Raw genomic sequence first — 27,685 nt, forward strand, 5'->3', positions numbered from 1 at the left:
AAAGTGATTGCTCATTGGCAAGAATAAAGTGCTTACCTGATCAAAACTGTTAGTATTTGAACCACAGGTTCCTCTCTCTGGAGAACCGGGCCTATTTTATTAAAGTAACTGCCTGCTGTGTAGCTGTTATTGGTCTTACAATGAATAGTTTAGAAAGTAGATAGAAGAGTTGATATTGTTACCAAAATGGGTGTGGCATACAATTTTAGGGAGTAATATTACAGAATTCTGAGGTCTTTTTGAAATATGTGCTCTTAGAATCCGTAAGATTTTATTTTAAATCACCAAACAAAATTTTATTTCAGAGGATCTATAGTTAGTTTAGTTTTATTCTTTCTTTCTTTCTTTCATTTTTCCCCCCTCTATATTGACTTCCCTATATGAATCTGTTACCCTGAAATCTCTCTGGTAGGCACCCAAGGCAGGAAGGACTATCTGACCTCATTTGCTTGGGCGGTGGCTCTGTTCTCTACTCCAGGTAAAACCAGCTGGGAACTTCCCAGCTTGACCCTAATGTAAAATTCACAAGTGCTTATGTTGCAGGTTCAGCGAGAGGAATAAAATGTGGATCTTTGTCCCCTTCAGACCAGTAATTAGTAGAGGAACTCAATTTATAACTTCAGGGGGTTCCATGTAACTGTCAGCTTGCAGCAGGAAGCATTTCTGTTCCTCTCTTTCACTCACAATTGAACCATACAGGCTTTCATCTGGTAGAAAAGAGCTTTGTTCACTGTTACTATTACTTGTTAAGCTCCTTGTGGTGTATATAATTGAATGATTTGACTTACCTTAGAATACTCCTTTGTAGGTATCTAGGGGAGTTACCACAGCCTTTGGCACTTTATAAAATCCTATTTGAAGTTCTACCTATTTCACATGTCTATAGATATTTAGATTATGAAATAATGGATTTATGAGTTTGTTTTCCAAATACTCCCTACATAAAATTCCTAAGCACAGAAGCATGTTGCCAAATCCTTAGTTTCCATTGTATGTCATGAATAAATAAGTTTTATTGAAACCGACCATCTTTCTTAATGGTGTAGGTAGATGTGTCCTAGATGTCAGCTGCATCTGCCTGGACCCTTTAGGTCTACCTAGGATGGTTTCCAAGACCTATATCTCCCTCTCTCCCTCCTCTCTTCTATCTTTCCTTCTGTTCTTCCTTCCTTGCTTCCCTCCCTCCTTCCTTCCTTCCCTCATTTATTTAATAAGCACTTTTGAGTGCCCCCCTGTAGGCACTTTTCTACTTGATGGGGATACAGCAGTGAATAAAAAAAGGGAAAAAATCCCTTTCCTCCTGGGGCTTATATCCTGTTAGGTAGAGACAGACATTGGAGCAATTATTTACACATATAGTATATCAGATGGTGATAAGTGCCCTTACAAATAAAGCTGGAATGAAGGTATAAGAAGTGTAGGGGGTGGATGAGGCAAAGGAAGGGAGCCGAAATTTTAAAATGAATGAATACAGGAGGCTTCATTGGGAAGTTGACTCTTGAGCAAAGAATTTAAAGGAGTGAAGGAGCAAAGCCAAATGGATATTGTGGAACAAGTATCTAAGCGTAGAGGCAGAGGGAACAAAGTGCCCAGACTTGGAGATGGGAGCTTGCTGGTATATTTGAGGAACCCAAAGAGGCAAGAATGACGAACAGAGTGAGTATGTGGGTGAGAAAGGAGATGAGTTCAAGGAAGGAGTAATGGGTGGGTAGTGGATGTAGAGCCAGCAGGCCATTGGAAGGACTCTGGCCTTTTCTTTTATTTTCTTTCTTTTCTTTTCTTTTCTTTTCTTTTCTTTTCTTTTCTTTTCTTTTCTTTTCTTTTCTTTTCTTTTCTTTTTTTCTTTTCTTTTCTTTCTTTCTTTTCTTTTTTCTTTTCTTTCTTTCTTTTCTTTCTTTCTTCTTTTCTTTTCTTTTTTTCTTTCTTTTCTTCTTCTCTTTTTTCTTCTCTTCTCTTCTCTCTTTTCCTTTCTTTTCTTTCTTTTCTTTTTTTCTTTTTTCTTTTTCTGGGTGAGATGGAATTCTGTTGGTCAGTTTTCAGCACAGCCTTTACAACAATACTAGCTCTGAGGTTGAGAGACCCTAATGTGGGGGAAATGACAGAGCATGAAAAACAGATAAGAGACTTCAGCAAAATTCAGGCAAAATATGATGGTTGCTTAGACTGAGATGTTAACAGTGAGGTAGTTGGAAGTGGTCCAGTTCTGGATATATATTGAAAACAGAGAAACAGAGACAAAAATATTTCCTGATGAACAGAATGTAAGATGTGAGAGAGAGAAAGACCAAGGACAGCTCCAAGGTTTGGGTTTTGTTTTGTTTTTGGCTTGAGAATGAGAAGGATGGAATTGTCTTTTACTGAGACAGAATGATTGTGGAAGGAGATATTTTTTGAGACTGATGGGTCTGTTAAACACTTAAGTAGCACCTTGATGTCTGGAAGGATTTCAAATGGACAACTGAATTATAAATATGGAGTTTGGGCGAGTAATCTGTCTAGAGATATCCATTTGCCAGCATATAATGATATAGAAAGCTATGAGGTTGGATGGGCTCACTAGGGTTGTGAGAGCAGATAGAAAAGAGAATAGGAACACGGAGGGACTGATCCAGTGTTTAGAGGTTAAGGACATTAAGAGCCAGTAAAGGCTGCAGAGAAGGAGTAATTGGTTAAGACATGAAGAAAACAGGAGTCTGCTGTTATTTCTGGGCATCTAGTGAAGAATTTCAAAAATAAGAAGGTGGTAAACTGTGGTAAGTCAAGTTGGATGAAGAGTGAGAATTGACCACTTAATGGTCCCAACCATGTGAACATCATAGTGACCTTGACAGGAGCAGTTTCACACTGGGCAAAGTCCTGATGAGTGTGTTCAAGAACAAATGGCGGTGGGCCTGGGTGGGGATACAGTGACTAGAGACAATTTAGACTATGGATCAACACTTCTGAAAATTCCCCATGGGGAATATTTCTTTGGGAATAGAGGAGAAGGGAGAAATATTTGTATTCTAACTAGTACTGCTCACCCTGGGTAAGAGCTGTTTCTATGGTCTGGTAGCTTGCAGATCTCAGATCAGTCCCTTTTTGAAACGACGTCAAGGGAAACAAGGAACTTGCCTTTCTTTGATTTGCATGAGAAAACCAAAAAATCAAAACAAGTAAGAAAACCCTCTGCCTGTTACCCTAATACCACTAAAGCTTTGGAGGTGATGTGTGCCTCTGTGAATGCAGAGTGTTGCACTGCAAAAACCAAAATGAAACCAAACAGACTCATAAAATGTAATATTGGATCTTCCATTCCTTAAAAGTCACTTTGCTGTTCTGTCATAAATTCTGAAATATCTTCTCTCTCCCCAAGTTCTTTTTCATGTCTAATGCTGAATTGTTTAACTTCCTCTGCTGTGGCATCATCTCGTGCTAGCTCATCTCTAAGGATTTGAGTTTCCACTCCAAGTAGTTTATCAGAATGGTTCCCTAAGAGGAATTCTCATGCTTGTTGTCAGGACAGTAATTTATTCTCCTTGTTGCATAGAGATACTCTTTTAGCATTTTAAGCCAAAATAGGCAGCCATCGTGCACTGTATGAGGATTTGTTTGTAAAATCTCTAAATTACATAATTAAAACTTATTTGTATGAGGTTCGTAGAGATTTCCTCTTTCTTTGTCAGGTTATAATGAGACGTATAGAGTCTAGAGGAGGCAATACAGGAAACCTTTCTATAACTATGTGCCCTGTTTTCCCAAGAACTCTCAGAGGCATGGAGGTTTACTTCAAAACAAGGTTATTGTAAATATATAAAGATTTAAGCTGTCTTTCCTCTTATCTCAAAAACATTGATCACAGCTACAAGAATGAATGGGTTTTTATTTACAAAATATGGGCCATTTTTAAGGACTTTGTACATCTTAACACATTTAATCTTTTTTTTCCACAGCCTTTTGAGTAGTACCTGTTATTTTCTCATTTTCCGGCTGAGGAAATTTAGGGACTAAGTGACTACGTAATGTACTCAGTTCACACAGCAGGAATTAGTGGATTTATAATTCAAGCCAAGCTATCTGGCTCCAGAGCCTTGAGATTCTGCTGAAACAGATTCCAGAAATTGAGAATTCAGGGAGTTAAATATGAGTCACCCTAATAAACTAGATAATGTGATTGCTAGAGGAACAAATGTCATAGCTATTTTTGTTAATTTCATATTGATGTTAAAAATAATATATTGTCCTCGTAGAAAATTTGGAGATGCATTAAAATTAAAGAAGCGCATGTTTTATAACTCACAAGGTCATCAACTAGCAGGAGAATATTTGAGTATTTTATTTTATTCTTTTATTTTGATGTAAATATAATTAACATACAGTATTATGTTAGTTTCTGGTGTACAACATAGTGATTTAACACTTCCATACATCCCCCAGTGGTCATCAGGACAAATGCACTCCCTCATCTTCATCTTTTATTTCACCCATCCCCCACTCTAGATTCGAATATTTTTATTTTATTTTATTTTATTTTATTTTATTTTATTTTATTTTATTTTATTTTATAGATTTTATTTATTCATGAGAGACACAGAAAGAGAGAGGAACAGACACAGGCAGAGGGAGAAGCAGGCTCCATGCAGGGAGCCCGACATGGGACTCGATCCCAGGTCTCCAGGATCACACCCTGGGCTGAAGGCGGCGCTAGACTGCCGAGCCACACGGGCTGTTCTATTTGGGTTTTTTTTTTTTTTTTTTAATTTTTATTTATTTATGATAGTCACAGAGAGAGAGAGAGAGAGAGAGGCAGAGGGAGAAGCAGGCTCCATGCACCGGGAGCCCGATGTGGGATTTGATCCCGGGTCTCCAGGATCGCGCCTTGGGCCAAAGGCAGGCGCTAAACCGCTGCGCCACCCAGGGATCCCCTATTTGAATATTTTAAATGTTTTATCATCATTGCTGCTTTATAAGTTAATTAAGTGGCAGATCAAGTGACTCAGATTTGTACTGGAGTATTTTGTTATTCATCCTATTTATATTTCAATTAATTATGGCAGATAGTTTTTAGTTTCCTTTTTTTGCTATTTTATAATTAGTAAATCAATAAGTTTTGTAAAGGAGTTTGCTTGATTGCTTCTTTTCAGTACACTGTGCTTTTATGAAGAATTCATTACCTACTTGGCACAGTGCTGTGATTGTAGAAGGAGCCACAGGTATTTTGTAACAAGAATTTCTGGCCTCAAGGAGATTGTGGTTTTGTTGAGGAGAGAATACAATATTTACTGAAATTAATGGATGAGAGACTCACACAATAGGGAATATAAACAAGCACTGAAATTTTGTAGAGCAAAAATATAGTACCATGTTAAGTTAAGAATGTGGGATCGTTGCACAATGCTATAGGCATGAAATGCACATAAAAAGAAGCTTTATCTTTACTTGAGTCCTGAAAAAAGAAATACATTTAATCGGAGGTAAAGAAGAGGGGGGAGAAGTCATTTTGAGAATTATGTACGAGGGAAAGCCCATGGATACCTTAGGCTTTATGTATCATGTTGATAGAGTCTATTTATTTTTCTATAATGGGATAAGTTATGGGATAAGTTATGGGATAAAATGCCCTGTTGAAGCTCATGAATAGGAGAGAGTAGTTTGGATGATAGAGTTTTAAGCTATCAAAATACATTCACTTTTTTTATTGTAGTGTGGTGGTGGTGGTGGTGGTGATGATGATGATGAAGATGATGATGATAATGGGCTATTTGCAAGTAGTAAAGCTTTGGAGATTTTCCCTTCATAAAATATTTGTGTTAACTGCTAAGTATTTCACTCTCTGTGGTTATATATCTTTTTTCTTTATTTTGTATTATTTTAAAATATTTATTTATTTATTTATTTATTTATTTATTTATTTGAGAGAGAGAGAGAGAGAACGATTGAGTGGGAGAAAGAGCAGAGGGAAAGGGACAAGCAGACTCCCTGCTGAGTGTGGAGCCTCAGGTGGAGGCTCAATTCCTCCACTACCCTGAGATCATGACCTGAGCTGAAATCAAGAGATGGACACTTAACTGAGCCACCCAGGCATCCCGTGTCTTTTTTCTTTAAGTAGTGGATATATTTGTTGTTTCTAATTTGAAATGATAATTATATAATCCTGTTTCCATCTTAGTTTTGCAACTCATACTTCAGTTATTATTTGTGACTTAATGTTTTTTAAACTATGACTTTTTTTTTTTTTTTTTACTTTGCTTTTGTTTAGGTAAACATCCAGTGCATATGTTTTGTTGACTCAAGTAATACTGCTTTTAAAAATGCAATCTCTAGAATTTCTTTATGTAGGCTGGTCTAATTATGTATAATCTCAATTTACTCCCAAAATGCTTTGTTTAACCAGGATTCCTAAAAATATTTGAAATTATACTGGATCTGTTTAATTATATGGTTTCCTAGTGGAAACTAGCATAAGCCTCTCCCTGTGGATTAACATTCTAGTACATTGCTGAGGGGTCAGATGAGGCAGTGTTTTGCCTTCTGGGTTACTAGGTAGTGTAGAGAAATGAGTTTCCTAAGTGCCTATCCTTTGTTCCCTCTTTAGAATCAAATAAATATAGTGTCTCCTTATTTTATAAAGGTAATTCATTTCTTAAAAAAAAAAAAAAAAAGCCTTCATATGGTGATTTTCTCGTAAACCAAAAGAGCAGTTATCATTTCAAAGGAAAATATTTTGTGTATATTCCTAACCCCCATTCTGATAACCATTTGTAGTAAAACAACACCAAATCCTATTAAAGTGGACACAGTTACTTCAATATATATTACAGTTATTTTAACACAATTTAACAAGGCATTTTCCCCTTCATTAATTATTCCATAATATGGCCACTTAACTGTTCTTGCTAAGCTATTTTGCAGCTATTACATGTTATATACTTCCAAGACTATACTAACAAAGCATATATATGATATTCAATGTTTATGGTATTTAATCACTAATGCAAAAAAAAAAGAAAAACAGAATAGTAAAGAAGAAAGAAATCAATGAAACAAAGCATTTTAGTGGGAATGATGCATGAGATTATTACCGCTGTAAACTAGCAAACTACAAGTACGCTGAGTTGAGAATTTAATACAACAAAAACCACTTATAGAACTGGATTAATTAATTCAACAAGCATTCACTGAGCAATTACTATGTGTATTGTACTCAGCAATGATAATAAATGGCCTCTTCCACTAGGGCTTAAAATCTAGTTGAAGAGATGGTTTTGTATTATTTTGCTACTTTATCAGTATTCTTCCATGTTCAGTTTGCTTACTACCCTCCTTCCTCCTTTTCCAGTTTTAAGAATTTCAAACTTTCAAAACTCTGGATTTACTCCTCAGTAGATCTTCACTGATCCAATCAGGGTTTGTGAAAGATTGCTTATCTCCCAAATAAATGCAATTTTAGAAAGTGCCTAAATTAATCAGGGCCTATTTATAAGGAGACCTCCAAGGCATTGTTGCACATTTTCAATAGAGGTAGTTGGCCCTTACAAGTTGGCCAACTTGTAAGTCAGGATAACTCCTTCCAGTGTTTTTATACATAGTCATTGCCTAGGCCTTGTGCCATATACTCTGTATTCTTTCCTGTTACTATAGGGCAGATAGTGTTACTCCAGCTCTGGACACCTCCTCCTTTGTGCACCTGATCCCTTCCTCTCTCACCTGCTCAAGGATATCCCTTCAGCAGTTTTCCCTTCTCACCCCTGATTCTTTAATTTTCTCTGTTGGCACTTTCCCCAATGGCATTAAAAATATGGTGCTGTTTCTCTCAACCACACACATACACACTCACTCCAGCTACTGCACCATTCTCTCTTTCCTTTTACAGCTGAACTGTTTGAAAGTGTTGTCCCTCTGCACTGACTCCAATGTCTCTCTTTCCTTTGTCTCTTGAATGCCCTCTACTTCAGGCTTTTGCCCCAACGCTGTACAAACACAGTTCTTGCCAAATTCAGTAATGCCGCCATATTGCTAAATCCATCGGTCAATTTTCAGTCCTCTTGAGCTGTCAGCAGCTTCTCACAGTTGTTCTCTCCAACTCCTTGAAACACATATTTCTCTTGTCTCTCTGGATAACACATTTTCATTTTTTTAAGAATTTTTTTTGCCAACTTACTGGCCATTCTTTCCAACTCTATTTTTTCCCTCTCTTCCCCTCTCCAGCTAATTCATATTAGAGTATCTCAGGACTCGGGTTTTGGATCTTTTCTCTTTGCTATCTACATTGCTGGTGACATCATCCACCCTCCTGGCTTTAAATATCATCTGTTGATACCAATGATTTCCAAATTTACTGATCCTGCCGGGTGCTCTTCTCCACTCCAAACTTCTTCATTCTACTGACTACATAACATCTGCATTTGGTTGCCTAATGAGTATCTCCACTTACTATGTTCTTGTTGGGGCTTCAGATCTCATACGACTACTTTGCTTCTTCATAGTCTTCTTCATCTTAAGAAGGGGCAACTTTTTTCCTTCAAAGTTGTTTTGGCAGAAAAGATTGGAACTATGATCTTTTTCTCTCATGTTACATGTCCAAACCATCAACAAATCTTTTTGGCTTCATATACTACGTATAACTGGAGTCTGACCACTTCTCATCATTTCCATGGTTACTACTCTCGTTCCAGCCTCTATGCTTTCTTGCCTGGGTCATGAGTCTAACCTAAATGAAAGGTGAGATTCAAGTGGCATGAGAACCTGAGATCTTTGAATTTACTGGTTTCTTATGAAGGACATTGGACTTGTCTCATGATGTTGCTCTCATGCTCAAACATTCCAGTGGCTTCCCATTAGTAATAGAGTAGAATCCAGAACCCTTCCATTGTCCTGCAGACCTCTGTGGATCTGGCCCCTTGCTCCTATTCTGACCTCATCTCCTCCTCTCCTACTCATTCTCCCTGTTTCAAATACAGTGCTCTCCTTGCTTTTTCTGCACCATACCAAGCATGCACCAGTCTTGGGCCTTTGCTCTATACAACAAAAACCACTCATAAAACTGGATTAATTAATTCAACAAGCATTCATTGAGCAATTACTATGTATATTGTACTCAGCAATGATAATAAATGGCCTGTTCCACTAGGGCTTAAAATCTAGTTGAAGAGATGGTTTTGTATTATTTTGCTACTTTATCAGTATTGTTCCATGTTCAGTTTGCTTACTACCCTCCTTCTTCCTCTCATGTTAGCTCTATGCATAGCTGAAAGATCATCTTTTCCAGTGAGGTTTTTTTGACCCTTCTATTTAAAATGCAACCTTACTGATTATTTCTTATCTCCTTTTTGATTTCACTTCTCTCCAAAACACTTTCTATTGTCTCCCTTAGCATATATTTGTGTTTTATTTGTTATCTGTCTCCATGTAGGCCTGACCCACACCCCAAATGTAAGCTCTATGAGAGCAGACATTTTTGTCTGTTCACTGCTCTGTTTCCTCTGCCTAGAACAATGCCTGGCCCAATGTAGGCACTTAATAAATTTTTGTTGAGTGAATGAGCAATTGCCAATTTCTTCCTGTTTTAACCATCTTCACATTGGAGAGAAGGCCAAGCTTTGGCTGCTTTGTGAATCAAATAAAATATGATTTATATTTCAGTAGCATAAACAAAGAAATAATGGTAATAAACCTTATAACCTTCTAAGGAAATTCTTTTTTTTTTCTTTTGTAAATGCAGGTGGAAGGGATGAAAGATGAGTTAGCTATAGCTACAGACACTTTCTCATTAAGGATTCATGTAAAGGAAGTTGTTGGTGAAAAATGGGTGAGTTGATATCTAGAAGAAGTATTGAACTTTTGGTTTATTAGCATGGCAATTCTGGAGGGAAGGAGGCTATTAAGAAGCTATACTTTGTACCTGGAATGATTTTGCAATCTAAAAATGAAATAACTATCTAGTTACCTATCAGCTCTTTTTTTTTTTTTTAAGATTTTATTTATTTATTCATGAGACACAGAGAGAGAGAGGCAGAGACACAGGCAGAGGGAGAAGCAGGCTCCCTGTGGGGACCCTGATGCAGGACTGGATCCTGGGACCCCGGGGTCACACCCTGAGCCGAAGGCAGACGTTCAACCGCTGACCAGGCATCCCTCTATCAGCTCTTTTCCCTCTTATTGTTCATTGAGATGAAAACAATATTTATTCATGAATTTGACATCATTGACTATCTACCATCTACTGGACACTGTTCTATTAGGTACTGGAGAATCAGCAGTTAACAAAGAGACAGCAATCCCTCTCCTCACTGGGCTTTTATTTTAGTAAAAGAGAGAGGCAAATGATATATAGATATATAGTGTGAAAAAGTGATAACTGCTATACAGAAAATAAGGCAGAGAAGAAAGTGTCAGAAATGCTGGTGGTTGCAGCAAGGCATTACCTTGCTGAAATGAGGACACGTGATTCAAAATCTGAGAGTGAGGGTATCCTGAGGAGGAGGGTGTCTGACATGTCGAAGAAATAGCAAGGAGACCAGTGTGCCTGGAGCAAAGTAAATGACTGAGGGTGGCAGTTGATGACGTCTGCGAGGAAATGGGGCCAGGTTGTGAAGGAACTTGTTGGTTGGCCATTGAAAGACAGGCACTTTTATTCTGAGCAGAGGCATTGCTTTAGTCTTCTCAGGCTGCTATAGCAAAATACCATAGACGGTGGGGGGTGGGGCGGGGCTTAAATATCCCAAATTTATTTTCTCACTGTTCTCGAGGCTGGAAATCTGAGATCAGTGTATCCGTATAGTCCAGTGCTGGTGAGAGATCTCTTCCTTGCTTGCAGATGACCACCTTCCTGCTGAGAACAAGCTCTCTGGTGTTTCTTCTCGTAGGGGCATTTTCCCATCACAACGCCCCCCCGCCCCATGACCTCATTTAAATGTAATTATCTCCCTTCCAAAGGCCCTATCTCCAAATACCATCACACAGGGAGTTAAGGCTTCAGCACATGAATTTTGGGGGGAGGATACAGTTCAGTCCATAACAGGTGTAAGCTGGCATGGCTTCCTTTTTTTAAAAAAAAATATAAATAAATAAATAAATATTTAAAGATTTTATTCATTTATTCCTGAGAGACACAGAGAGAGAGAGAGAGAGAGAGAGACAGGCAGAGGGAGAAAGAAGCAGGCTCCATGCAGGGAGCCCAACGCAGGACTGGATCCTGGGTCTCCAGGATCATGCCCTGGGCCGAAGGCGGCACTAAACTGCTGAGCCACCCAGGGATCCCTTTTTAAAAAATATATTTACTTATTTATTTGAGAGAGAGTGAGCACAAGTGGGAGGAGCAGAGGGAGAGGGGGAGCCTCAAGTGAACTATGCTCTGACTGTGGAGCCTGACGTGAGGCTCAGTCTCATGACCCTGAGATCATGATCTGAGCCAAATGCAAGAGTCAGACGTTTAACTGGCTGTGCCACTCAGGTGCCCCTGGCATGACTTCCATTTTTAAGGGATCACATTGGCTGCCTCATGACTGTTGGGGGTGGGAAGGCCAAAGCAGAGAGAAGCTACTGCATTAATCTGAGAAATAATGTATTGGACCTGAGTGGTGACAGTGGAGATGGTGAGAAGCGGGCAGATTTTTGACAAATTTTGAAAGGAGGTTCAACAGGGCTTACTACATTACAATAGAACTTCAAATGAAGGTTTGATGTCAGTTCCTCTCAACTAGAGTTTAGAAGATTATGACAAGCTTGAAAAACTCTGAGCTTTCATTTTTTTTCCCCCTGTGGCTTACTTTCCTATGTAGCTACAGTGAAAGGGAGCAATCTTTCTATGCCTCTTTCTTTCTTGGTTATTTGAAATTTGCATAGCAAGGTAAACAATTTATATTTTTTGTGTTTTCTAGACAGAGCAGCTGTATTTAGAACAAAATAATGGCTATAATAATCCTTTTCTAGGAATGAGTTGCTTCCTTCACTGGCCATTGGTCAGTCTGGAGTTAATTATAGCCAAATAGCAACCCAAAACCCTAGAGAAAGGGAGGAACATTTCATTAAAGTCTAGGCTGGGGATTACTGCTGACAGAAGCACTGACAATCAGGCAATTTTAAAAGAAAGGTGACCATTTCCATAAACTTTAGAGCTAAAATAGCTTATGTTGAGATCAGAAGGTTTTTCAGAATAGCTTCATTTCAAGAAACTGAGACTGAGGGATAGTTATGTAAATTAAGGTTAAGCTTCTAAAAGTCAATTAAGGCAAGATGCTCTGTAAGACAGAAATAGTCAAAATACATTTTTTTCTTTGCTTTGTTCCAGTGTATTTGTTCTTTATCCAGTTCAGAACTTCTAAAATGTTTCCACTGTAAAGATATGCAGTGATTACTTCCTAATTGGTTATCATTTCGAAGGATTAGGAACTTTAAGTGGTAATCCTGATCAGAGCATCCCTTTACCTTTGGCATTAAGGTCTTTTGATCTTATCAGATAATGAAAGGTAATAAAAATCCTTGCTGTAAACTAAGGAATATCTACGTGTAATTTCATAGGGTGGAAAGCTCATGGCTGTTGTAACCGAGAAGGGTGTACTTTGTTTACTCCGTTGTGTGATGTAGGAGATGGGTCCTCGTCCAATCCATCAAACCATATCAAATTCAACTTAGATGTATTTTGACAGATATTTGCAAGAAAAGAGAACCTTAGGAAAAAATTCTAGCTAATGTACAAATGATGTTATTATTTGGAGATTGAATTATTATTATAAAATCAGCTATTTTTTAAAGTTTAAAAATTGTGACTCTCTTCACTATGACATTGGGGGATCCAGGATCGGGACTGAGACTTTTGGAGATTTCACATAAAAAATATGCTACTCATCCACCTTTTAGTGTTAAAATCTTTCATTACTGTCTGTGAGAATTTTGATGCTGCTGCTTATGGACTTTGAAATGTAAAACAGACTGAAGTATAAAACAAACCTTAGCCTGTAAGGGAGGTTGCAATACACAAACAGAGCGAATCCAATATGGTAGTTGTAAATGGAGCCTTTAGGGCATTTCTGAAGCTTTTTAAAGGGTAATTTTAAAAGAGAGGGTGAGTCCCATATGCCATTTTTCAGTTGGAAGAATTTTAATGGTTTGTAACTTAGATTTATTCTTTATTGGCTTTATTTTTTTTTCTTTATGGATTCTGTCTTTGTATGGGAAATAACTCATGAATGACCTAGAGTGTGTCTTCAACAGTATAGAATGAGATGTTTTTAAGCTTTTAAATTGTTTAGCATTTCTTTTAATTTTACAGACTGAAAAATAGTCACTTTGAGTTTTACCAATTTTAAAATAATTGGTAGGTTGATAATGTTTAGGATCATTTAGCTTCTTAAGTACATTGAGAGATAGCCTGTCAATTTTTATTAAGATTAGTAAAGTCAGCGGGTACATAGTATGAAACTTGATGAGCCAAATTTCTCTAGCGGACAAAACCGACACATCGTGTCTGTATCAGAAATTTGGTTATACCCCGAATCATAATTTCTTTCATCTGTTGCTAAGAATGAGATGTATCTCCTTCAAATTCGTATGTGGAAGCTCTAACTCTCAATGTGACTGTACTTGGAGATCAGAGGCAATTAAGAGGTAATTTGGAGGTTATAAGAATAGAGTCTTAATGTAATAGGATTAGGACTTTAGAAGAGTCCTAATATGATAGGATTAGGACTTCATAAGAGGAAAAAAGAGATCTCTCTGTGTCTTTCATGTGAGGTCATGGTGGCTGTCTACAATCCAGAAAGAAAGCACTCACCAGAACCTGACAACATGACTTTGGATTTCTAGCTTCCAGAACTATGACAAAATTTATTTCTGTTGTTTAAGCCATCCAGTCTGTGGTATTTTGTTATGGCAGCCCAAGCTGACTAATAATCCTTTGGGTAGGTAACTTTCAGTACTGTTTGTTTAGGTTTGTAGTGGGATGCCAATGAAGACATGGCTAAAATAAAGATCCTAGCCCACACTTGAATTATTCAGGCCTTCCAATAACAATTCTATTGTGTCTGAATTCCTTTGATCATTTCAGAAGAAATTATTGATTTACCTTCTTAAATATCTGTTACTTTGCTTCACCCTGCCCTCTCATCTGTACTGAAAAAAATCCATGATTACAAAGAATTCTAGTCATTTAAAGAAGTCTCCATAATCAATATCACAGTGTTCAGCAAACTTTCTTTGTAGGGGTCAGAAAGAAAACATTTTGATCTTTGTGAATCTTACCATCTCAGTGGCAACTTTTCAACTCTGCCATTATAGCAAGGAGCTGTAGACAACATACAAATGAATGAGTGCAGCTATGTTCCAATACAATTTCATTTACTGAAGCAGACGGTTGGCCAGATTTGGCCCATAGGCTATAGGGGGCTGAATCCTATATTACTAGATAACCTCTTTAGTTCAACAATATAAAAATTACAAATCCCTCAAACCAAGAGACCTTTATTAAGGATTTATTTTTTCTACAGTTTTATAAGTTTTTAAGAATCAAACTGAATCAGGAAATTCAAAATAATTAGTACACTTTGTTCTTAAAGGCATCTGTTTGTTCACAAGTGCTTACAGAATATACACATTAATAGGATTTACATTTGTATTAATGATTATTAATATGTTATTTAGATACTATTATCAATTTATTGATATATATTTTAAACTATATATGTTTGTATACAATTAGTTAATTTATATACCTGATTACATATTCACATTTTATGTTACGTATTCATATCCCATATTATGTATTTATACAAAGACTGTTATATGTAAGTTATATAATTTATTTCCCACTTGCAGTTAAAATGAATAACATTTGGAAACTTTGATTTCTTTGGTCAGGATTAGTATGCCCCTTTTTCTCTGTAACTTCTAATAATGTTCCAAATTAAAAGCGGGATTAAAAGTAGGGAGTAATGGCTGAGATGGAGGAAGCGAGGCGTATGCTGGAGATTTGAGGAGAGGGAAGATGTGGAATAATTGAATAATTGTCCTGGAGATGGGGAGAGCAAAGTGACAACAGGAATTTAGTATGACTGCTGCATCGCATGAAGACCCACTTAACTGTGTGGTCATAAATTTAAAGTGAATACTATGATCCAGGCAATGCAGGTACAAGGCAGACAGAGTAGGGCTGTGGAGGTTTTGGAGAAGAGAGAATAATGGAGAGACAGGCAAAGGAGTTGAAGGTAGCAGCAAGGGAAAGACTGAACACTTAAAGTGATCCCTCATGTCACCTAACCTAGGTGAAATGGGATCCAGGAGATGAGAGGAGGAATGACTGTGAAACTGTGTAGAATTAATGACTTAGGGATCCCAAGAAAGAGGAGGCTGATGTACTATTGGGGCAGAAGCAGAAGAACAAGGCCAGGGAGATCAGATGCTGCAAACAAGGACTGGAATGCTTGAAATGATGACATTTCCAGGTGTTACAGTGATTTGAAAAGACAATGTCCAGGGTATGAACATGGACTGAGTGGGTCAATGGAAAAGATCACTAGAACTAAGGAGATCAAGTCCTCTCAAAGGTTTTGAGGGATTATCAGTATGGACATTGAAAGAGCCAACAAAGATGGCAAAAGAGTGGTAGAAAGAAGTCGGTGTTTCAGGATCATCAGTGAAACATTGTTTAATGAAACACACACCTGGAAGGCAATACTGGATAAATTCAGTCAAGATGAGGAAAGGGGCATGTAACACACTTGCATCAACTCAGGTTAGCTGGGATTTTAGAAAGGTGGTAGAGAAGCTATTTAACATATAAGTAGCTTTTATGTACCTATGGGCCATTTGTAGGTCTTCTTTGGAGAAGTGTCTGCTCATGTCCTCTGTCCACTTCTTGACTGGATTATTTATTTTTTGGGTGTTGAGTTTGATAACATATACATGAAAAAAAAAAGCTCAACATCACTTGGCATCAGGGAAATAGTGAAAGGGACCATAAGGGAAGGGGGGAAGGAACTGAGTGGGAAAAAATTAGAGAGGAAGGCAAACCATGAGAGCCTCTTGACTCTGGGAAACAAACAAAGGGTTGCAGAAGGGGAGGAGAGAGGGGAGAGGGGAGATGGGGTAACTGGGTGATGGGCATTAAGGAGGGCACATGATGGGATGAGCGCTGGGTGTTATACTATATATTGGTAAATTGACTTTAAATTTAAAAAAAATTAAAGGATATAAATCAAAACTCCAATGAGAAACCACCTCACACCAGCCAGAATGGCTAAAATTAACAAGTCAGGAAACAACGAATATTGGCAAGGATGCAGAGAAAGGGGAACCCTCGTACACCATTGATGGGAATGCAAACTGGTACATCCACTCTGGAGAACAGTATGGAGGGTCCTCAAGAAGTTAAAAATAGAGCTACCGGGATCCCTGGGTGGCGCAGCGGTTTGGCGCCTGCCTTTGGCCCAGGGCGTGATCCTGGAGACCCGGGATCGAATCCCACATCGGGCTCCCGGTGCATGGAGCCTGCTTCTCCCTCTGCCTGTGTCTCTGCCCCTCTATCTCTCTCTCTCTCTGTGACTATCATAAATAAATTAAAAAAAAAATTAAAAAAATTAAAAATAGAGCTACCTTATGACCCAGCAAATGCAGTACTGGGTATTTGCCCAAAGGATACAAATGAAGTGATCTGAAGGGGCACCTTCACCCCAATGTTTATAGCAGCAATGTCCACAATAGCCAAACTATGGGAAGAACCTGGCTGTCCATTGACAGATGATTGGATGAAGAAGATGTGAGATGTATATAGATGAGATATAAAATGAAATATTACTCAGCCATCAAAAAGGACGAAATCTTACCATCACATCAATGTGGATGGAATTAGAGGGTATTATGGTGACCAAAATAAGTCAATTAGAGAAAGACAATTATCTTATGGCTTCACGCATATGTGGACTATAAGAAACAGTGCAGAGGATCATAGGGGAAGGGAGGGAAATCTGAATGAGAAGAAATCAGAGGCGGAGACACACCACAAGAGACTCTTAACTATAGGAAATAAACAGTAAACTGAGGGTTGCTGAAAAGGAGGTTGTGGGGGGATGGGGTAACTGGGTGATGGGCATTAAGGAGGGCACGTGATATGATGAGCATTGGCAAGTGATGATTGACTGAACTCTACATCTGAAACTAGTGATGTATATGTTGGATAATTTAATTTAAATTAAAAAACGTGTAAATAGCTTTAACCCACAAGGATGACATCTCCAGGCTTGCGTGTTGTGGGATGGGAAAGAAAACTCACCTCCCCTTGAGAGAGCCACATGTGAATAGATGCCTTTCAAAATACAGCCAAGTTTCAGTGAGAGCTAAAATGTAAACAAAACATTCAGAAACGAAGTTAAGATTGTGGAACTTGCTAATAACATATAGGGATTTCCAAAGGGTAGAATGGAAGAGTTTGCTCCATGGAGCTCCTATAAATTCTGTTGAAAGTGGCATCTTCAGAATCAACCTGTTACCTGGTATATTAGTGAAGTTTCTCAGTGTTTAGAACTTGAGAGCTCAGAAGGCGTCGTCTTGCTCCCATTTATTTACGGATTTGAATCAAACTACGGAATGCACACATAGAAATGTGGCAAAGACTCAAGATGATGAGACATGTCCTGGATGCCTGGGATTATGATGGTGTGAAATCAGGTAGTCTTGATCATCTATTAAGGAAGGCCAATAATCAAATCTAATCATGACTTTTTTTTTTTTTTTTTTGGTCCAACTTTTCCTTAGGCAGTTGTTGTACCTTAGAAAAGTAAGAGCTGTTTTGGGAGATGAGAGGCATAAAATTCATGTCATAAATACACACTGCTCCACCGAGCTCCTGTAAATCCTGTTGAAAGTGGCATCTTCAAAATCGACCTGTTACCTGGGATATTAGTCAAGTTTCTCGATGTTTAGAACTTGAGAGCTCAGAAGGCGTTGTCTTCCTCCCATTTATTAGTCATTGGTGACTGTTAACAAATTTAAGTATATTAAGAGAGGCCTGAAAATAGTTCATCTGAATATTTCCAAGTCTATGCCATTATTTGCCCAGACTAGTATTTCCTAAACTTTTACCACCCTCAGTGCACAAAAGGGTAACGTATACCTGAGCATGTGCATGTGAGTCAGGTGAATTACTAATTGCAATTCCAACCGATTCACTGTCTCCCTAGAAAGCACTGAAAAAAGCAAATGCATGAGAACTGTATTGCTATATTAATATAGATTCTGCTCTATTTTTGACTCTGCTATATTTTTGAAGACCAAAAGGGCTTCTTAATAGTAAGCCTAATACTTTAATGAGATTTGTAGTTACATCTTTGTGATACCCGTAACACATTTCCCATCTGATCATAGCATTCTAAGATTCACTCTCTAGGCTCAATACAAAAAAAAAAAAAAAAAAAAAAAAGACACATCAACTATAACACAGCAACATATCTATCAAAATAAATCAACTGCCATCTAAGAATGAGGATCAGCGTATTTTCTTCTTTGTGATCATTTATTTGTGGTTCTTTTTTCATTTCGTATCTTCAGTGACTGATATGTTTGACAACAGATATACGAAAATCTGACACTGTCGAAACACATCCTCAATTTTACTATTTGCTGGGTTTAAAAATGTGACAGATTCTGAAACATGTTATGTGTGTTCTGAGATTGACTGTTATACACATCCCTCCCCATCCCTGCCTTGTTCTAACCCGCACTTCTCAGGAATAGCTGTCGCAGTGTGAGGGCCACCTTCCCTTGGCCCAGGTGTCTGACACAGGGCTGCCGTGGTCTCCACACGTGGCTTAGTGAATTTAGGGCTTCGAGAAGAAGCATTGCATTAGTAAAAGTAACATCTCTTATTATTAGATATATACAGATCTAAAATTTATGCATATTTGCCTAATTCAAAAGTCTTTCTCACTGTTCCCGCCCAGTCTGTGATCATGACCTGGACATGGTGTTTTCCAGTCACTGGAAATGTCATCATTTCAAGCATTCCGGTCCTTGTTTGCAGCATCCTATCTCCCCCCCACCCTTTGTTCTTCTGCTTCTTCTCCAACAATATGTCACCTTCCTCCTCCTTGGGATCCCCCCAAGCCATTAATCCTACACATTGGCACAGCCATTCCTCCTCTCATTTCCTAGATCCCATTTCACCCAGGTTAGGTGATATGAGGCATCACTGTAAGTGTTCAGTCTTCCCCTTGCTGCTACCCCCAACTCCTTTGTCTGTCTCTCCATCATTCTCTCTTCTCCAAAACCTCCCCCTCTCCAGGACAGTTATCCCACATCTTCCCTCTCCTCAAATCACCATCATGCCGCTCCCCTCCTCAGTCTGAGCTCATGATCAGTATGCTTGTTTTATTTGAACAAAGTAAAAGAAGCAACCAGAAGTGAATTTCCTTCTTCAGTCCTCTGCATCCACACCCATGTGCCTTGCCTTCCCTCCTGGTATGATGGGCTTTTCTACACATTTGTATGAGGCCAGCTCTTCCACACATGGTTTTGATCTTAAACCCTCTGTCTGCTTTAAGATGTTGCTCTTAAAATTACCCTGTCAGGGTGCATGGGTGGTTCAGTCTCTTCAGTGGCTGGCTCTTGATTTTGGCTCAGGTCATCATCTTGGGGTCCTGGGATGGAGCCCGTACCAGGTTCCATGCTCAGTGAGGAATCTGCTTGAGGATTCTCTCTCTCTCTCCCTCTGCTACTCCCCTCTTCTCCTGCTCATGCTTTTCTCTCTCTCTCTCTCTCTTAAATAAGCAAATAAATCGTCTTTAAAAATAAAATTACCCTCTCAATTTTATATCATCAAATCTTCCCCTCCTAACTGGATTATCCTTAAGCAAATAGGTTTCAATAAACTCTATCTTAAGCAAGCAAGCAAGCAAACAATACTCCAATGCTGATTTCTTCTATCTGTGGTTTCTCTGTTACTTTATGGCAAAACTCTTGCGAGTACTTTCCATACAGTCTCTAATTCTTACCTCCCCTTGTCCTTTGAGCCTACTCTAATTAGGCTTTCAATGTCACCAATACCTCTAAGGCTCCTATTAATGATCAGATGATGGACTTAATGTTACTTGAACCCTCAATAGCATTTAACAGGGCTGATCTCCTGCTCACTCCTTCAAAAGTTTCCTTACTTAGCTTCTGGAATGTTACCCCAGCTTCTTCCTACTTCACTGGCACAGAATCCTTTCTTGGGTTCTCATTTTCTCAGTGTCTAAATATGTACTATTCCAAGAATGGAATGCTTGCTCTCCCTCTTTTTTTCCCCCTCTGTTTGGTGTCTCACTATTGATTGTATTCAGCCCATGGCTTTGGAGACCCATGTTTGCTGATGACTTACACATTTATATCTTAACCTCTGACATTCTGCGAGCTCCATCTTTATTGACATTTCAGATGCCAGGTAGGCAAATGTAAACACCCAATCTCAAGAGTCTTGTTTTCCCCACAGAGCTTGCTCCTTTTTCCATCTTTAGTTTAGTAAAAGCAGCCCGATGCACCAGGAGCTTTAGGTCAGACATCGACCAGTCAGCTCTGAATCTTCTCTCCTGTATCTCCTTTATGCGATCTGTCAGCAAGTCCTGTAGGCTTTTACCCTCAAAGTGTATCCTGTATTTTCCTAGTCCTGTACTAATTCTACTGCTACTTCTATTCCACATCATCATCTACTTTCTCCCGGGTTATTGGAATAGCCTCCAAATTATTTTCTTGCAACTTCCGTGCAGCTTTCCATGCTGCCCAATCCTATTGTCCAAACAACAAGCAAGAGTGAGCTTTTAAGAATGTAAATTGCATTACATCAGTCTCCCCCTGTGCTGTTTCCCACCAAATTTAGAACAAGTTCTTATGCCCTCACAGGAGACCCTCCATGGTCTGGTTACCTTTCTTTCTTTCTTTTTTAAAAATTTTTAAATTAAATTAAATTTAAATAATTAAATTTAAATTTTCCAACATATGCCACATTGTTGTTTGAGATGTAGTTTCCAGTAATTCATCAGTTACGTATAATACCCAGTGCTCATCGCATCACATGCCTGCCTTTTCTGACAGAGCTTACCCTTGCCTTTGTGCAAACTCCTCCCTAATAATGTGAACTTAGGTGCTTAGTTGATTATGCCACTCTCGTTTCCCCCTCAGAAACTTCAAATTTATGTTCCCTCAGTCTAAAATGCTTCTCATTGGAGACATATTTTGGAATATGTTCACATGCTGCTGCCTATAGAGACACAGACAGGCATTTTCTGATGAAAATGACTTGCTAGAAGTAACTACTCATTAAACCCATCTCCTTGTCCTTTTTAATTTTTCTTCATAGCACTTTATGCCATTGTGTTGTATATTTTACCATTTATACAACAGTGTCTAGTTACTCAGTTGGAAGTTTCATGAAGGCAGGAATTTTATCTTGTTAATTATATATGGTTCTCAATGACTAACAAGTAGTAGATGTTAATAAATATTCGCTGGATAGGTGAATTATTGAAATATCATTGTTTTATTCTAAATCATCCCTAGTTCATTAGTTTTTTTCCTTTGCGTAAATGTGGATGATTTTCAATTGCTTTAGGTCAGCAGAACCCAATTTAAGAGATTTAAGTCTTATGTGGAACCCCAATATAGACAGAAAAATGTAAGCAGAACTTGTTAATGGGGCTGAGGGGTTGATAGGGTATCCCTCACTCTACCCTTTTGTCAGGTTGTGCAAATTGAAGTATGACATACTTAACATACGTGACAGAAACATTTTTATTCGTCTAAGCTTGAGGTATTTCCAAATTATTCGAAGAATTAAACTCTAAGTACTACCTGAAGTCCAGTGTTAGAAAAAGCTTTGCACAGTGGTTGAGAATCTCCTAAACATTAGATCATTAAATTGAATTTTCAAGAGAAGAATATCTCACTCTTATTAGGAAACCATTGCACTTGAGTCATTTTCCAATTTCTGGAATGATCTGATGTGAAACTTGATTTTTTTTTTGTTTATTTAATAAACTCCTTCTGTGCTGCTTAATAAAGTATAGGAAATAGGGCTGTTTTATTTATTATATTATTCACATAAGGACATAAATGTCAGTGTTGTGACTTATATTTTCCACACCAAGAAGCAGTTTTTTTTTTATCATGAAAAACATATAGTTCTTTGAAAATGCTATTGTTTGCATGCAGAAAGTTCAAATTAAACCTGGTTTGTCTTTGATGAGACCTATGAACTGCGAAAATAACTCCTTCTCACCAGGTTTTAGATAACTCCTGTACAAGTTTAATTAAAAGTGTTCTTTTCTTCTTATTCTTTGTTAAAGTGTAGTCATTCTTATGACTTTAAAAAACAGACTACATTTTTTTAAAGGAGTAAACTTCCAATGATAAATGACTGACAGGTTTCTAGGTTCTTTATTACCTCTGTCTCTCAATTGTCTGTGGTCTATTTTAACATGTAGATGAATAGTCTATCAAGGGAGAAAATGGAATGCAATGATTTCAGTTTTAATTTCCCACTCTGCCACTAACTCACTGTTTAATCTTGGGCAAAAATCTCCCTGGACCTCAGTTTCTTAATCTAATAAATGGGGGTCTTACTTCTTTGCCATTTTCATTTTGATTAGGATATTGACAGATGAGTATCAAGCCTTCTGAGTCAGACTTATTTGGTCAATATAGATTAGATACCTATGAGGGTGTGTTAAATTCTTCTGTTCAATTAAGCAAGTGTGTCTTCTCATGTATTAATAAAACAAATCATTTTAAACAGTGATGATTCACGTATAGGACCCTGCAGCAGAGAGTATTTTGTAAAGCCTTCAAGTTTATGAGTATAAACATCACTTCCTGGTTTTGGAGAATTTTTCCATGGCACTGTAAATGTAGAAAACTAGGCATTGGTATTAACTGCTATTGCTATGAGTAATTCTTTTCTTCAAAAGAGAGATAGTCTCAGAGTTATGCATACATTTATTTAACATGGAGCTGTAAGCAAAATCAGATTTCACCTACTGACAAATAAAAAAAAAAACTCTCAGGGTAAACGTGTTTGTTATGCACATTAGCAGCTATGCACCTAGAGAGCTTCCATTTAACATGTATTACATGTTCTCAAACCTTGGGGAGAGTGAGGACTTTGCACAGATACTGGCAGGAATGCCTTTCAAGGTATTACCATATATTTATGAGTAATGTAGGTAAATCACATCCCTAGCATATAGAGACAAGTTTAAATAGGCCATATTAGGATTGAATCATAATTTTCTTATGTTCTGTTAAATAGCATATTTGATTTCACCGTGTATTGTTTCCTATTCAGATTTGAGACAAGAAATTTATTAATTAGGGACGCTATGATTACTGAAATACTTTGCATGTTGAATAATGCTCTTGTATCTTCTTTGTTTGAAGAAAGTAATTTTCAACTAGAAAGCAATTTTCAACTATTAATGGTCTAAAATAGTTTATCTTTTTAATTATTATAGTTCGTATACCATTAGGATAATGCGCTTGAGAATCGGCATTTTTTTAAGATAAAATATTTTGGGAAGGGCCTACTCAGGCATTATCTCCCCTTTTTAAAAAAATGCAAAATACCATCTTTTCAAAATTTTAATCCAGTATAGTTCACATGTAGTCTTACATCAGTTTCAGGTGTACAATAGAGTGTTTTAACAATTCCAGGGCCATTTGTGAGAAGTGTACTCTTAATCCCTTTCATCTAGTTCATCCATCCCTCTACCTACCTCCTCTCTGGTAATGATCATTTTGTTCTGTATAGGTAAGAGTGTTTCTTGGTTTGTCTTTTTTTTTTTCTTCTTCTTCATTTTGTTTCTTAAATTCAACATGTGGATGAAATCATATGGTATCTGTCTTTGTCTGACTGACTTATTTCAGTCTAGCTCCATCCATGTTGCTGCAGGTGGAAAGATTTCATTCTTTTTTATGGCTGAGCACTGTTCCAGTGTGCATGTATAGGTGCGTGTGCATGTGTGTGTGTGTGTGTGTGCAGGTATCACATCTTTTTTAACCCATCCATCTATGGATGGATACCTGGGTTGCTTCTATATCTTGATTGTTGTAAAAAAGCTCCAATAAACATAAGAGTGCATACATCTTTTCAAATTAGTGTTTTCATATTCCTTCAGTAAGTACTTAATGGTGGAATTACTGTATCATATGGTAATTTTATTTTAAAATTTTTTGTGAACCTCCATACTGTTTTCCACAGTGGTTGTACCAGTTTGCATTCCCACCACCAACAGTGCATCAGTGGTCCTTTCTCTCCACACCCTCACCAACTCGTAGGGTTTCTTGGGTTTTTGATTTTAGTCATTCTGTTGGGTGTGAGGCGCTCTCTCATTGTGGTTTTGATTTGCATTTCCCTGATGATGACTGATGTTGACCATCTTTTCATATGTCTGTTGTCCACCTGGATGTCATCTTTGGAGAAATGTCTATTCAGGTCTTCTGCCTATTTTTTAATTGGATTATTTGTTTTGGGGAGTTGAGTTGTATAAGTTCTTTACATATTTTGGATGCTGACCTTTATCGGCTACGTCATTTGCAAATATCTTCTCCCATTCGGTATGTTGTGTTTCAGTTTTGTTGATTGTTTCCTTTGCTGTGCAGAAACTTTTTATTTTGATGTAGTCCCAGTAGTTTATTTTTGCTTTTATTTCCCTTGCCTCCAGGAACATGTCTAGACAAATGTTGCTATGGCCAATGTCAGAGAAATTACTGCCTCCACTCTCTGCTAGAACTTTTATGGTTTCTGCTCTCACATTTAGGTCCTTGATCCATTTTGAGTTTTTTTTTGTGTGTGTGTGTATGGTGTAAGAAAATGGTAGTTTCATTCTTTTGTGTGTAGCTATCAAGTTTTCCCAACACTTTTTGTTGAAAAGACTGTTTTTTTCCCCTTGCATATTCTTGCCTCCTCTGTTGAAGGGTTTATTCCTGGGGTCTCTGTTCTGTTCCATTGGTCTACATGTCTATTCTTGTGCCAGTACCACATTGTTTTGATTACTACAGCTTTGCATTTATCTTGAAATCTGGGATTGTGATACCTCCAGTTTTGTTCTTCCTTTCAAGATTGCTTTGACAATTTGGGGCCTTTTGTGGTCTTATACAAATTTGAAGATTATTTCTTCTAGTTGTATGAAAAATGCTGTTGATAGTTTGATAGGGATTACATCAAATCTGTAGACTGCTTTGGGTGGTATGGACATTTTAACAATATTTTTCTTCTAATTTACGAGCATGGAATATCTTTCCATTTGTTTGTGTCATCTTCAATTTCTTTCATCTGTGTTTTATAGTTTTCAGAGTAACAGGTCTTTCACCTCCTTGGTTAAATTTCTTCTTAGATATTTTATTGTTTTTGGTGCGGTTGTAAATGGGATTGTTTTCTCAAAATCTTCCTGCTACTTCATTATTAGTGTATAGAAATGCAATGGATTTCTGTACATTGATTTTGTATTTTGTGACCTTACTGAATTCATTTATCAGTTTTAGTAGTTTTCTTGGTGGAGTCTTTTGGGTTTCTATATATAGACTCATGTCATCTGCAAATAATGAAGTTTTATTTCTTCTTTACCAATCTGGATGCCTTTTATTTCTTTTTCTTGTCAGGACTTCCAGTACTAGGTTGAATAAAACTGGTGAATGCTAGCTCACATCATTGTCTTATTCCTAATCTTAGTGAAAAAGCTCTCAGTTTTTATCATTATGATGTTAGCTAGGGTTTTTTTTTTTAATAAATTTATTTTTTATTGGTGTTCAATTTACCAACATACAGAATAACACCCAGTGTTCATCCCATCAAGTGCCCCCCTCAGTGCCTGTCACCTGTTCACCCCCACCCCCCGCCCTCCTCCCCTTCCACCACCCCTAGTTCGTTTCCCAGAGTTAGGAGTCTTTGTGTTCTGTCTACCTTTCTGATATTTCCCACACATTTCTTCTCCCTTCCCTTATATTCCCTTTCACTATTATTTATATTCCCCAAATGAATGATTTGGAGAATATAAATAATAGGTTTTTTTTAATAGCCTTTATTATGTTGAGAAATGTTCCTTCTTAATCTATTTCGTGGAGGGCCTTTCTCATGAGTTGATGTTGTACTTTGTTAAATGCTTTTTCTGCATCTATAGAAATGATCATATGGTTTTTATTCTTTCTCCTGTTGTCATGTATCACATTGATTGATTTACAAATATTGGACACCCTTTGTATCCCAGGGATAAAACCCACTTGATTTGGGGTGAGTGATTTGTTTTTAATGTATTGTTGAATTTAGTTTGCATGCATTATGTTGAGGATTCTTGTGTCTATGTTCATCAGAGATACTGTCTTGTAGTTCTCTTTTTTTTTTGTTGTGTCTTTATATGGTTTTGGTATCAAAGTAATGCTGTCCTCTTAGGATAAATTTGGAAGCTTTCCTTCTTTTTCTGTTTTTGGAATAATTTGAGAAGAAGAGATATTAACTCTTCTTTAAATGTTTGGTAGAGTTCCCCTGTGAAGTTACCTAGTCCTTTGGTTTGTTGAGAGTGTTTTGATTATTGGTTTAATTTTGTTGCTGGCTATTGGTCTGTTCAAATTTTCTCTCTCTTTCTGATTCAGGTTTGGGAGGTTATGTGTTTTAGGAATTTGTTTCTTGTAGGTTGTCAAATTTGCTGACATATGCTATTCTCTTATGATCCTTTGTATTTCTGTGGTGTCAGTTATTTCTCCTCTTTTATTTCTGATTTTATTTATTTGAGTCCTCTTTCTCTCTCTCTTTTTCGAGTCTGGCTAAAAGTTTATCAATTTTATTGATCTTTTCCAGGAACCAGCTCTTGGTTTCATTAATTTGTTCTATTATTTTTTAGGTTTCTATTTTTTATTTCCACTTTAATCTTTATTATTTCCTTCCTTCTACTGATTTGGGATTTTGTTCTTTTTCTAGCTCCTTTAGGTGTAAGGGTAGGTTGTTTGAGATTTTTCTTGCTTCTTGAGGATGGTCTGTATTGCTGCAAACTCCCTCTTAGAATAGTTTTACTACATCCCAAAGATTTTGGACCACTGTGTTTTCATTTTCATTTGTTTCCATGTATTTTTTTATTTCTCTTTGATTTCTTGGTTGACCCATTCATTGTATAGTAGCATGTTATTTAATCTTCATGTTCTTATGTTCTTTCCAGTTTTTTTTTTTCTTTTTGTGGTTGCTTTCTAGTTTCATAGCATTGTGATTTAGAAGGATGTATAACATGACCTTAATCTCTTTAAATATGTTGAGACTTTGATTTGTGGCCTACTTTATGATCTGTTCTGGAGAATGTTCCATGTGCACTTGAAAAGAATGTGTATTCTGCTGTTTTAGGAGGGAATGTTGTGAATAATATGTTAAATCTATCTGGTCAATGTGCCATTCAAAGCCACTGTTTCTTTGTTGGTTTTCTGTTTGGATGATTTTCTGTTGATGTAAATGGGGTGTTAAAGACCCTACTATTATTATATTACTATAGATTACTTCCCTAATCTTTGTTATTAACTATTTTATGTATTTGATTGCTCCCATGTTGGGTGCACAGATATTTATAGTTTTACATCTTCTTATTTGATTGTCCCCTTTATGATTATATAGTGCCTGTTTTTGTCTTATGTTAGTATTTTATTTTTAGTTTCAAGTTTTTGTTTAAATTCCAGTTAGCTAATATACAGTGTAATATTAGTTTCAAGTATAGAA

At 37.3% G+C, this 27,685-nt stretch overlaps 1 protein-coding gene across 1 annotated transcript in view; it reads left to right on the forward strand.

The window, feature by feature from the left end:
• The window catches only part of TRHDE (thyrotropin releasing hormone degrading enzyme), a 371,785-nt gene that overhangs the window by 108,038 nt on the left and 236,062 nt on the right, over positions 1 to 27,685 (forward strand). The window lies entirely within an intron of this gene.

The sequence above is a fragment of the Canis aureus genome, chromosome 11, assembly GCF_053574225.1.
Source record: "Canis aureus isolate CA01 chromosome 11, VMU_Caureus_v.1.0, whole genome shotgun sequence".
NCBI lineage: Eukaryota > Metazoa > Chordata > Mammalia > Carnivora > Canidae > Canis > Canis aureus.